The sequence below is a fragment of the Perognathus longimembris genome, chromosome 1, assembly GCF_023159225.1.
Source record: "Perognathus longimembris pacificus isolate PPM17 chromosome 1, ASM2315922v1, whole genome shotgun sequence".
Taxonomy (NCBI): Eukaryota; Metazoa; Chordata; class Mammalia; order Rodentia; family Heteromyidae; genus Perognathus; species Perognathus longimembris.
Window position 1 is genome coordinate 43,603,986 of NC_063161.1, and position 11,511 is coordinate 43,615,496.

The following is an 11,511-nucleotide window of genomic DNA, read 5'->3' on the forward strand; positions in this document are numbered from 1 at the left end:
GTTGTCATGCTTGCAGGAATGTGATGGCACTCATTCAAAAAGAAAGAAAAGAGAAAAAAAAAAAATAGGTTCCAAGTTAGCAGAGTTGTGGAGTAAACCAATGATGATTGCTTCAGAAGACTTGGCCTCCAGCCCCATGGCCATGGTCAGTTTGCCAGTTTCCTCCTCAAGGGTCAAATAGCAAATGTATTCCTGATGGTAAAGGGTCTGTCTCCATGGCAACAAGTCCAACTCACCCCTGGAGAGAAAGCTGGAAAGCATGTGGGGCTCTTCTCTTTGGCTTAGGAATGTCAGCTGAGCTTGGAATCCTGCCCAGATTGTGCATTGCCTTGACTGGCAGAGACAGGGTCCTGCAGGACTTCTCGGCTCCATAGCAGTGCAGATGAACCTGTCTGCCCAGGAATACTTCCTAGTTAAAAAAAGAAATGAAAGTCCCAACATTACTGCTGGCTGCTCAAGCAAAGCTTGCTTGCTTTCAGTTATGTTCCTCAAATAAGAAGAAAATGACAGGGCCACGGAGCCACCAATACAAACAACATCAAAAATTTGGAAGACTTCTTTCTAGACATAATAGAAATTAAGACAGGGGGAAGGGAGAATCATGTCTTAGGTGAATGTTTCCAAGAGATTCACCTTATCCAGTAGGAATATGAAAGGTTGATTGAAAAGCCAAAATGTGAACAAAATCAGATTTTTCTTTTCTTTCTTTGTTTTGTCTTTGGGACCAGGTCTTGCTGGCCTCAAACTCACAATCTTCTTGCCTCACGTCTCTCAATTTCTGGGACTACTGACAGGCATGTATCACCATAGTTGGAAAGAGGTTTTCTTGTTGTTATTGCTGCTGCTGTTTTCATTTTTTTATTGTTATTATAAAGGTGAGGTACCGAGAGGTTATAGTTAATGAGTACATTTCTTTTTCAGCCATGTTACCCCTTCCCTTGCCCTCTCCCAGTTTTCCTCTCCTCTCCTCATTTTTTTCTTTTTCATCTAAATGTAGTTTTTACAACATCTTAACATTTCAAATCTATGAGACATTGTTTTTATATAATCCTGAGCTTCTGAATAAACTCCCTAATCTACAGATCTCTAGAGCTGCAACAGTTTTTTTCCCCCAGTCCTGGGCCCTAAATTCGGGGCCTACATATTGTCCCTGAGATTTTTTGCTCAAAATTAGCATTCTATTACTTGAGCCACAGCTGCACTTCCTACTTTTTAGTGGTTAATTAAAGATATCAGTCTCATGGACTTTCCTGCCTAGGCTGGCTCCAAACTGCTATCCTCAGATCTCAGCCTCCTGAGTAGCTAGGATTACAAGCATGAGCCACTAGTTCCTGGCTTGGAACACTTTATTTAAAAAAAAAAAAAAAAAAAAAAAAAAGTTCTGAAGACTCACAACATCAGAGTCTCCATGGAAAATGACTTGAAACTTCATGAGTTTTCAATGGTCCTCAGATCATTCTGATGATTGGAAATCACAGATCATTGATAAAGTTTAACTTCCATAAGGAAAGGCCTGTTAACCAAACTTAAGATTTTAAATTATGTTTCACAATGTATAGATGTTTCTAAATAAATCATTTGGCTTTCAAGATTTTTTACTTAAAAATTCCTTTGCATATTTTCTCTAATTATGATAGAAGGACTGTATAGGTGTCTAAAATTATCATGTAATATGATTAATAATCCCATTTAAAGGTCTATACATGTCAGTAGTTTCATCACTACTCAAAAATTTTTAGTCATTAGAACTTTGAATCCCATTAAGCCCTAAGAGTGTTAATGTGGGCCTGTGTCTTGGTGAGCTTCATTAATTAACTTGTCACCATGTATTTAAGAAGTTCACAGTTTATCTAGTGGGGTAAGGAAAACAGATAAGCAGCAGCCAACAGAACCTACTATGGCCAATATGTATGAGTCCCTTTGCTATTTGCTTGCATTCTTTTTAAGTCACTTTAGGTCATGCCACCATTAACATAGTAAACACAGGTACGTATTGTATGACACCTCACACTGATAACTGGGATAATCAACATTTCCTTTTAAGTGGAGTATAAATGACTATTCTATCCTTTGGCAATGACTGCTAATTGTTCTGCCTGTGAGCCCTGGCCTCCAGCCTATCCCCTACATCATATAAGACATAACACACCAGTCTTAGTGAAGCCATTTTGAGCATTTTGTCTCTCTCATAGTCTGATCATCACCCAGCCACTAGGGGTCATTCCGTTCATTTTTAGGAGGTTCTAAACCCCTGCCTATTATTTGGCATCACTTGTATGGGAGTGATCTAAAACCTGTGTACAAATATATGATCAGAATGACTTAGTAAGACAACTGAGAACATGGCTAAGATGCCCGTGTTCATAAAGTGCCATTACAGGGGACAAGCCACTAAATGACAAGCTTGTAATACATAAATGATGCTTGGATTAAAGGCTTTTGTTCTGGGGCTAAGAGGGTACTGCTCTTCCCTGGGTTTATTGGATCTGCAATAACCCATTCTGAATAACATCCCAGAAAAAAGGAAAGAAGATAATTGGATAATAGAAATCAAGCACTTTTAATGCATATTATGAATAGTGGGGCAAATATTCAGCCCAAATTCTCAGTTACAGGAGTCATAATCTCTTTGCTACAATTGTGCACATATTGAGCTGATTTTTCATGGGACTGTTTATCCTGGGTGGAAATTGCTAACATTTCAATGAAAGCTGTACAACTAAGCAAGGGGGTGTTTTCTAGAGTAAAGGAAAGGCCTGGACCATCTTAGTACTTGAGGAAGATTAACATAGAGAGAACTTAGCTCTTGGTGAGAGATAAATTCATATATTGTCTTACATATGTTTTCATATGCACATATTTTCTTGGGAAGGAGAAGTAATCCTTTTTATACCACGTGTGTGTGTGTGTGTGTGTGTGTGTGTGTGTGTGCACTAATACAGGGGTTTGAACTCAAGACCTGGGCCCTGTGCTCTGTCACTCAAGTCTAGCACTTTACCACTTAAACTACAGCTACACTTCCAGACTTTGGTGGTTAATTGGAGATAAGAGTCTCACAGACTTTTTTTTCCATCCAGCCTGGTTTTGAACTGTGATCCTCAGATCTCAGTCTCTTGAGTCACTAGGACCACAGGCATGATCCATGGGATCATGGATGGAAGCTCTTCTTCCATCTTTGGCTCCATTCATTTAAAAGCAAGCCTTTTATGGGGCTTCCTAGGACAACTTTGTTTGGTTTTGTTTTTTGCCAGTCCTAGGGCTTGAACTCAGGGCCTGAGCACTGTCCCTGGCTTCTTTTTGCTCAAGGCTAGCACTCTGCCACTTGAGCCACAATGCCACTTCCAGCTTTTTCTATATAGGTGGTGTTGAGGAATCGAACCCAGGGCTTCATGTATACAAGACGAGCATTTTACCACTAGGCTATATTCCCAGCCCAACGCAAGCCTTTCAAAACATTGATTTACTCCATGCTTTTCCTCTTTTTTAATTGTTTGTTCATTTTTGCTCACTAATTTCTTTCATGTGGTTTCCAAGGCAATGCATGCTTTCACAGTGAATGGATGCTTTTGAAATACCTCTTCTGTTTTCTATTAAAGTGATCCACAGAGCAACGCCCAGTTGTTTGTCTGCTCCTCTGGTATAGTTTCTATTCTTCTTTTTCACTTTGAGCTTCTCTTTTATATAATAAGACTTGCAAACCAATTTATAAAATGTGAGAAGTAGCATCCTGTGTGTTTTAAGGTTCACCTCCTGGCCTAGCACTCCATAGATTAACACAGCTTCCCTGTTCTCCATATTTGCTGGCAAGTTTCACTAGAGAAGCTCCAGCATTTAGTCAGTGAGCTAGTGAATTGTAATGCTCCCTTAAAAGCATGTTCAAATTATTTACAGCATAGAATCTTGCCATATGAGAGCAACATTGTCTACTTGAAGAATTTCCCTCTGCTAGGTATACTACCTATTTACACAGTAGCTATATGCTGTATAATATTTCCTTTCATCTAAGTAGGTTTCTTTCTTTACTTATCTGATTCTAAAACTTAACAATTGCCATCTAAGGAAGTATTATCTTAATTTAGTTGAAAGCTCAGACATCAGATCCTCATGTCAACTTAAATTTAAATTAATTGAAACTAGAAGCCAGTCACTGGTGGCTCACACCTATAATCCTAGCTACTCAGGAGGCTGAGATCTGAGGTTCATGGTTCAAAGCCAGCCCAGGCAAGAAAGTCCATGAAATGCATCGCCAATTATCGACCAGAATACCAGAAGTAAAGCTGTGGCTCAAAGTGGTAGAGCACTAGCCTTGAGCAAAAAAGCTCAAGGAGAGCGCCAGGGCCCTGTGTTCAAGATCAATTACTGACAAAAAATAAATAAAACTAGATAAAACTTAACATTTAGTTTCCCAGGCACAGGCACACTAGCCACACTTGGGGTGCTCAGTAAACCACACACAGCTGCTGTCTAGCACATTGGACAGTGAGACTATGGAACATCTCTATCCCTACAGAATGTTCAGTTAATTAGGTCTGGTATGTAGCATGCTTCAGTAACAAACATCTCCCAAATTTTCAGTGGTTCAATACTGGCAAAGTTGTCTCTGTGTCCTCAAAGTCCACTGCAAGTTAGGATGACCTTAAACTGTAGTCTTCTAGTTAGCTCAGAATTATAGGCTTGTTTTATTTTCATGACATTGCTGTAGTTACATGTATGGATGTCTACTGCATCAGAAGAAGAAAGCATAGAGAATCACATACCAGTTCTTAAATAGTTCCACCAAGAAATGAACTCCATGTTATGGAAACAAGTGTTATATCACTGTTGTAATTACTTTCAACATGTGATGTGAAACCGTAGCTTCTATTGTTGATCCTTTTGTATCGCCGTCCTGTGGTTGTACCCCCACTGTCACTGTATCTTATCTGAGTACATTGGAAACTGTATATACTAGTATTAGAACTAGGGAAGTGAAAGGGAATATCAAAATCGAGAGACAAAGGATAAAAAGACAAACGACTCCAAGAGCAATACTTGCAAAACCATCTGGTGTAAACCAACTGAACAACTCATGGAGGGGAGTGGGGGAATGAGGGAGGAGGTAACAAACAGTACAAGAAATTTATCCAATGCCTAACATATGAAACTGTAACCTCTCTGTACATCACTTTGACAATAAATAGAAGAAAAAAGATGACAAAGTCTATGTTCAGAATACCTTCTTGCATGTACTGTCCTGTAATTAAGACTGTGCCTGGGAACATACTCGATGTAACTAGTCTCAAGAGAACAGTAGGCACTGACCGTGATGCTACTTCTCTCCCTTATTTTCCTTAAAATAGCATTGTATCTCAAGCCCCACATTATTACCACAGCATCACTGGATCTATTTTGTGTATCCACAAATGACCAAATCATATGTATGTTCAAATCTTTCTGCAGCTCCCCAAATGAAAACAGATTGAAATGCAATCTCTTCATTGTGATATCCAAGCTCTCCCACCAGAGTCTGGCCCACCTGCCCTCCCAAATTAACCAAACTTATCCCCTATTGCCTGCTATGCCCTAGCATTGCTGCACAGGTCACCATTCTCTCCCCTGGACTTATACAACATTCATGAGCCTTACATTCGAAGTAAGTCTCCCTGCCTGGAATCTCTCTCTCTCTCTCTCTCTCTCTCTCTCTCTCTCTCTCTCTCTCTCTCTCTCTCTCGCTCTCTCTCTCTCTCTCTCTCTCTCTCTCTCACACACACACACACACTTACTCTCCACCTTCCAAGATTTTCTCAGTTAAAAATCAGCCTTTCTGTCTTATAAGCTCCCACCTCATGTCTTAATCCGCTTATGAACCTCTTATAGGCAGCTTGAGGAGAAGGATATAATCCTATTCTCTCACTCAAACTCAGAAAGATACTATGTGCCTAGTAAATATATGATGAGCTTAATAAAACCTTCCTCTGAGAATCCTGTCTTCAGAAATTTTCCACCAAAACTATTAGCATTTTATAAGAAAAACAATGTACCCACAGATTCAAAATGTAATATTTTTTCCAATAAACATTAGTATATAGCACCTCAAATCTTGGAGACTAATTTAGGTAATAACTAAATAGACATGAGTTGAAAATATAAATGGATATGTAACTTAAAAAGAAATTAATATTTTCCTCCTAATCCAGGTAAACATTTTACTTAAGTCATGTTGAACCTGAATTTTCTAAGACTTAAGAAATATGCAAGATTACACTTTTAACTTTCTAAATTGACACCAGGAAAGTTAGAGCACATTTTTAAATAGCTTGTAACAACTATCTGTGTCTTCAAAATATTTGTGTATGCTTTAGTGTTACAATAATGTAGCATGGGTTCCCTCTAAAATTTTAATGTTATTAAGATAGCATTGAAAAGAAGATTTTTAGAAATCCTCTAAATGACAAAGACTTAAACTACAAAAAGGAAGTAATGGAAAGAGGTGATCTCATTTGTTGAATTATACAAGAGGAAAGAATAAAAATGAGGAGAAACATTACCTCAAAACATCTGGAGATGAATAATAATCACTTTCAAAATGGACAAAAACCTATAGGAAATATTATCCCAATGATAATCCACAGAGAAGGAGAAATGCCACAAGGTTTTCCTCAGTCACCTACAGAGATTCTCTGTAAAAGAGAAAACAGATGACAAACACATAAAAATATAACAGGCTATCTCATCAGTATGTTCTTTAAGGCCTCTATGGGAGAAAGGATTTTCGCAGCTGATTTTTCAATCTGAGCTGCTGAAAGTTTAGCTCTATTAAAAAAAAATGTACACCTACCTTCCTGTTCAAAGTATCAACAGAAGTATACAATTGCTCTTTCAAATGTCCCTTCTGGAATATACCAGCAGCCTTGCTAAAGGCCAGCACAACATCACAGTGGTATACTTTCCTCTAGAAAAGTCAAGGGAAAAAACAATCATCATCTCTCTTGATGAACTAATCATAACAAAGACAGAGCACTACATGTATATGTCAATGGATATCAGCATCCTTTCCTTTATCCTGTACCTGTGATTGTGCTATGATACCCATGCTAAATAGATCTACTTAACTAAATCAGTATCCTTGGAGTTTGGGGCACAATAAGAGCCCCCACATGAGGACAGGGAGATATTCCCAGAGGAAAACTGAGCTACAGCCATGAGAAAGTGTCAAGGATGTTCATCAGCTTTACAAATTAATATCACTGGGCCCAGAATCTGAGACCCCATCCCTGGGCAGAGATTGGGAGATAGTGTCTAGTTGTTTGCTTTCTTCTTCAAAATATTTTTTTAATTTTTTCAGCATTTTTTCTTTATTGTCAAAGTGAAGTACAGAGGGGTTACAGTTTCATATGTAACACAGTGAGTGCATTTCTTATCCAACTTGTTAGCTCCTCCCTCATTTCCCCCTGCCCTCTTCCCCTCCCCCTTATGAGTTATACAGTTGGTTTACACCAAATGGTTTTGTAAGTATTGCTTTTGGAATGGTTTGTCTTTTTATCCTTTGTCTCTCTATTCTGGTATTCCCTTTCCCTTCCCTAGTTCCAATACATGTATATACAGTATCCGGGGTACTAAGATCAGTTACAGTAATAGCAAGAGTAAAACCACAGGAAGGGAATAGGAGAGAAAAAAAGGTATGGTTTCAGATGGCATGTTGAGATTAACTACAACAATAATGTATCACTTATTTCCATAACATGGAGATCATCTCACTTACCATTATCTTATGTGTTCATAAGGGCATAGCTACTGAGCTATTATGATATTCTGTTATGTCTCTCCTAGAGATATATTAATTATTCCCTATGAGGGAAACAATATAGTTGTGTTTCTTTGGGTTTGGGTCACTTCGCTTAGTATGATTTTTTTCTAAGTCCTTCCATTTCCTTATAAATGGGGCAGTGTCTAAAAATACATACATTTCTAAGGACTCTGGGAAAGTTTCGGCCAGCCTAGATGACAAACAGACAGCTCAGTCTCAATATCCCAAAAGTTTAAAAATATTGTAGGACATGTAAAATAAGAGTCATTGAGAAAATACAAAGAATTCAGGGCCCATTCTGGAAAAACAGCATCAGTCCTAGGAAACCCAACCCCTGAAAGTCTAGAATAGATCCCTCAGAAGTAGAGCTGACTGGGAAGGATTTGTGCCAGCCCCATTTTAGAAAAATTGAAAGCTGAAATGTCCTATGGGGTGCTGGCCCAGTTTCTTCCTGTGTGTTCTTCTCTGACCTCAGTCTGTTTATCAAGAGTCACTAGTCTGGAACACATCTTTTCTTGCCATCTGACAGCTCCACCCACTGTACTCCTGACCCATTCCTGCTTTGTACTTATCAACACATCACCCTGAGGTTGGCCTATTTCTTAACCTCCTCAGTGACCCTATCCTGTTGGTTCACATTTCTTTCAGGAACTAGCAGAAACCACAGAAACAAAATGGCCTTGTCCTCTATCTAGTAAGGAAATGGCTGAGCTATGTGTGGTAAGACACCCATCTTGTCATCCTTAACACACCTCCCATTACTTGAACATAGCATGTATTTGAAGTTTCCTTTATGGTGTCTTCTATCCAAAGGAAGGTTCATTCTGTCCACTTCCTGCTCAGTGCTTACCTCTTTTAATTCCTCATTAAGCCAGAATGGAGCATGTAGGTGTCAGATGTTTCCTCGGAGAAACAAGAGTGGAGGGGATTTTCAAGTTGAGACTATAAGCTTGAAGTTATATAAAATCTCAGTCCTGCTTCTCCTGGTCATTGTAAACCTCTCCACTACTCATTTTTATTTCTAAATCTGTAACAGGCCAGGAACATTTATTTCACAGATTTTCTAGGAAGATTATATAAGATGGATGTTTCCCCTGTATCTCATACAGTACCTGACTTACACTAAAAATTTAATTGGGTAAAATCATGGTCCCCTATCTAAACCATAAACCAGAAGTATTAGCTATCAAGTTCATCATTATGTTCCCTAAACACACGAAATTGTTCAGTAGGCACTGCATAATTATTTGATGAATAAATTAAGTAATGAGAGGCATGTATATATCCAGCCTCCCTCTTTTCACACCTGGATCCTTAGAGCACTTAGAACAGTGCGAAGAAAAAAAGTAGAAAACCTGCTAGACACATTATTATCTAATAATAGACTTGCAATGCTCAGCCATAACTTAAATAAAACTAGTTCTCAGAGACATATAATCATGTTAGAACAGGAAAAGGAGCAATGTCTAAGTTACATTTTGGCCATGTGGAGAGGCTGTGGCAGGTGGGCTATGTAACACATTCTCACTGTCCCAGTACTTACTAAGCACTGACTCCAGAGGTAAGCAGACATGTCCTAAAGATGTTCAGAGAGGCCAGGCCCAAAATGCATCCTCCATCATTGTCTCCCTCATCCCTGAAAACATCTGTGGCTGTTAAGAATTAGGTTAATCTGAAAGTAACAAAATTGCTTGCAGTGATTTAAACATGGAAGGGTTGGTTATCATCAATCCACAAGAAGTGAGAGAGTAGCAGCTACTTCACTGATTCAACAGCTCAAAGATCTCAGGGTTCAGGGTTCTATCATCCTCTTGGCATTTTCCTCCCTGTCTATCAATTGTGTCCATGTTGCAGGTACAATGGAAGAATTGAGAAGAGAAAAGCCAGAAAATGCAGTCCCCACAGCAAGAAGACAAAAGGGTTTCCAAAAATCTTATAACTACTGTTATTACATGTTATTGTGCCAAAAAAATTATCAGATCTTCCCAGGGTATAGAAGAGAGATTTGAAAATGTATGAATTTTTCTTTCCCAGCTAGATATATTATCTCCCTCAATAAGGAAAAAAGCACTAGGAGAGCAGAAAGAAAAATGAACATGAGGGAAGCAACCAGGACACTGCCTCACACTGCACACTTGCTGAGAATGAAAGAACTTCTTACTGAAATCTTCATCTTTAATCTGTCTCAAAACCAAGCTGTTACAATGCGAAGTCTTTCAAGGACTGCCAAAAGCTCAATTGTCCTTTGGCCTCTTGTATGGGATGGCTCCCCTGGTCGGTGACAGGTGTTCACCTTGGAGAAAGATGCTTTTCATACAGCAGCAGGAGCAGCCAAAGAAAGCTGTTTCCCTTTCCCTACAATGAAGGCATCTCCAACCCGGTAGAATAAACTGGATCAATATCTTTTTCATTACCTTACATATCAAGCAGGTAATTGAGCCTCTGCCCTTCTGCACAATGGAGTCCATATACCACACGCAGGGTGCTCTCCAACTGCTTAAAGTCTCCCTCATGCTGAACACTAAGCATCTCCTATACACACACCCCACCTTGCTAGCTATGAAAGAAAAATAACTCACAGAGCACCAATGTCACCAGGCCAGTTCTGAGACAACCCTAGAGCAGCTACTTTAATTGCAGATGAAGCAAAACCAACCACGACATAGACCTTAAGAAATCGCTTGCAGTGGGAAGCCAAAAGAGAACCTCCACCAAACTTCCCCAGTTCTCTTAAGTGAGGCCACCATTCTACCTTCAAGGAAAATGCCCAAACCCATTGCCATGGAGCTCTTAATCCCCCAAAACATAACCCCCACCCCACCCTTTATTGTATTGAAGCAGGCACAAAAGACCACTCTCAGATCACACAACCTCTCAGTCCAGATTTCAAGCTGATTCTGAAAGCTGGAATGCTTAATCTTCACTGAAGGCAACCCAGCTTAGAGATCGTGAGCCTTGTTCCCAACAGTGTCTCTGGAACTGAGGAGGAAAAGAATTCAGTGACTGAAACTGAGTCCTTCAGGCAGGATCTGACTCTACTTACCTTTCTGGCCCTGCCTCCTACTTGCTCCCACCTTGACTCGAGCTTTCTTTCAAAGTCCACATTGAGCCACCCTTTCTCTGACCTCCTTACTTCAAGCATGTTGCTCCCTGACCTGGGACACTACTCTAGTTCACCCCTGACCTCTGCCTGGCTTGCTACTTGGCTATCACTTCTGGGTTAGGTGTGTTACCCTTTTGCCACATACATTACCAGAATACAATCCTGACCTATTTGTACCATCCTTTCTCCTATCTCCACAGAAAATTCCATGAGGACATCAGCTGCATCTGCCCATCTACCAGGGCATTCCTTGTGCCTAGAACTACCTGGCACATAGCAGACATAGGAATGGCTGAATCACTGACTGACTGACTGAATGAATGAATGAATGAATGATGTGTCCAAAAGCAAGGACAGACAGGTATATTCATGCTCTCTCCCAGAATCTGTTTGCCAGAAGTTTCTCCATTTGAGATATCTGGAGTTGTTCTGCTGCTAAGACTATGCAGAAAGAAACCGGGCATATCGGTGGCTTACACCTGCTAACCATAGCTATTTCTGAGATAAAAATTCATTGGAAGATCATGATTTGAGACCAGCTCAGAAAAAAAGTCAATGATGCCCCCATCTGAAAAAGCAAGCTCATGTGGTGGTATGCATTGAGGTCCCAGCTACACAGAAG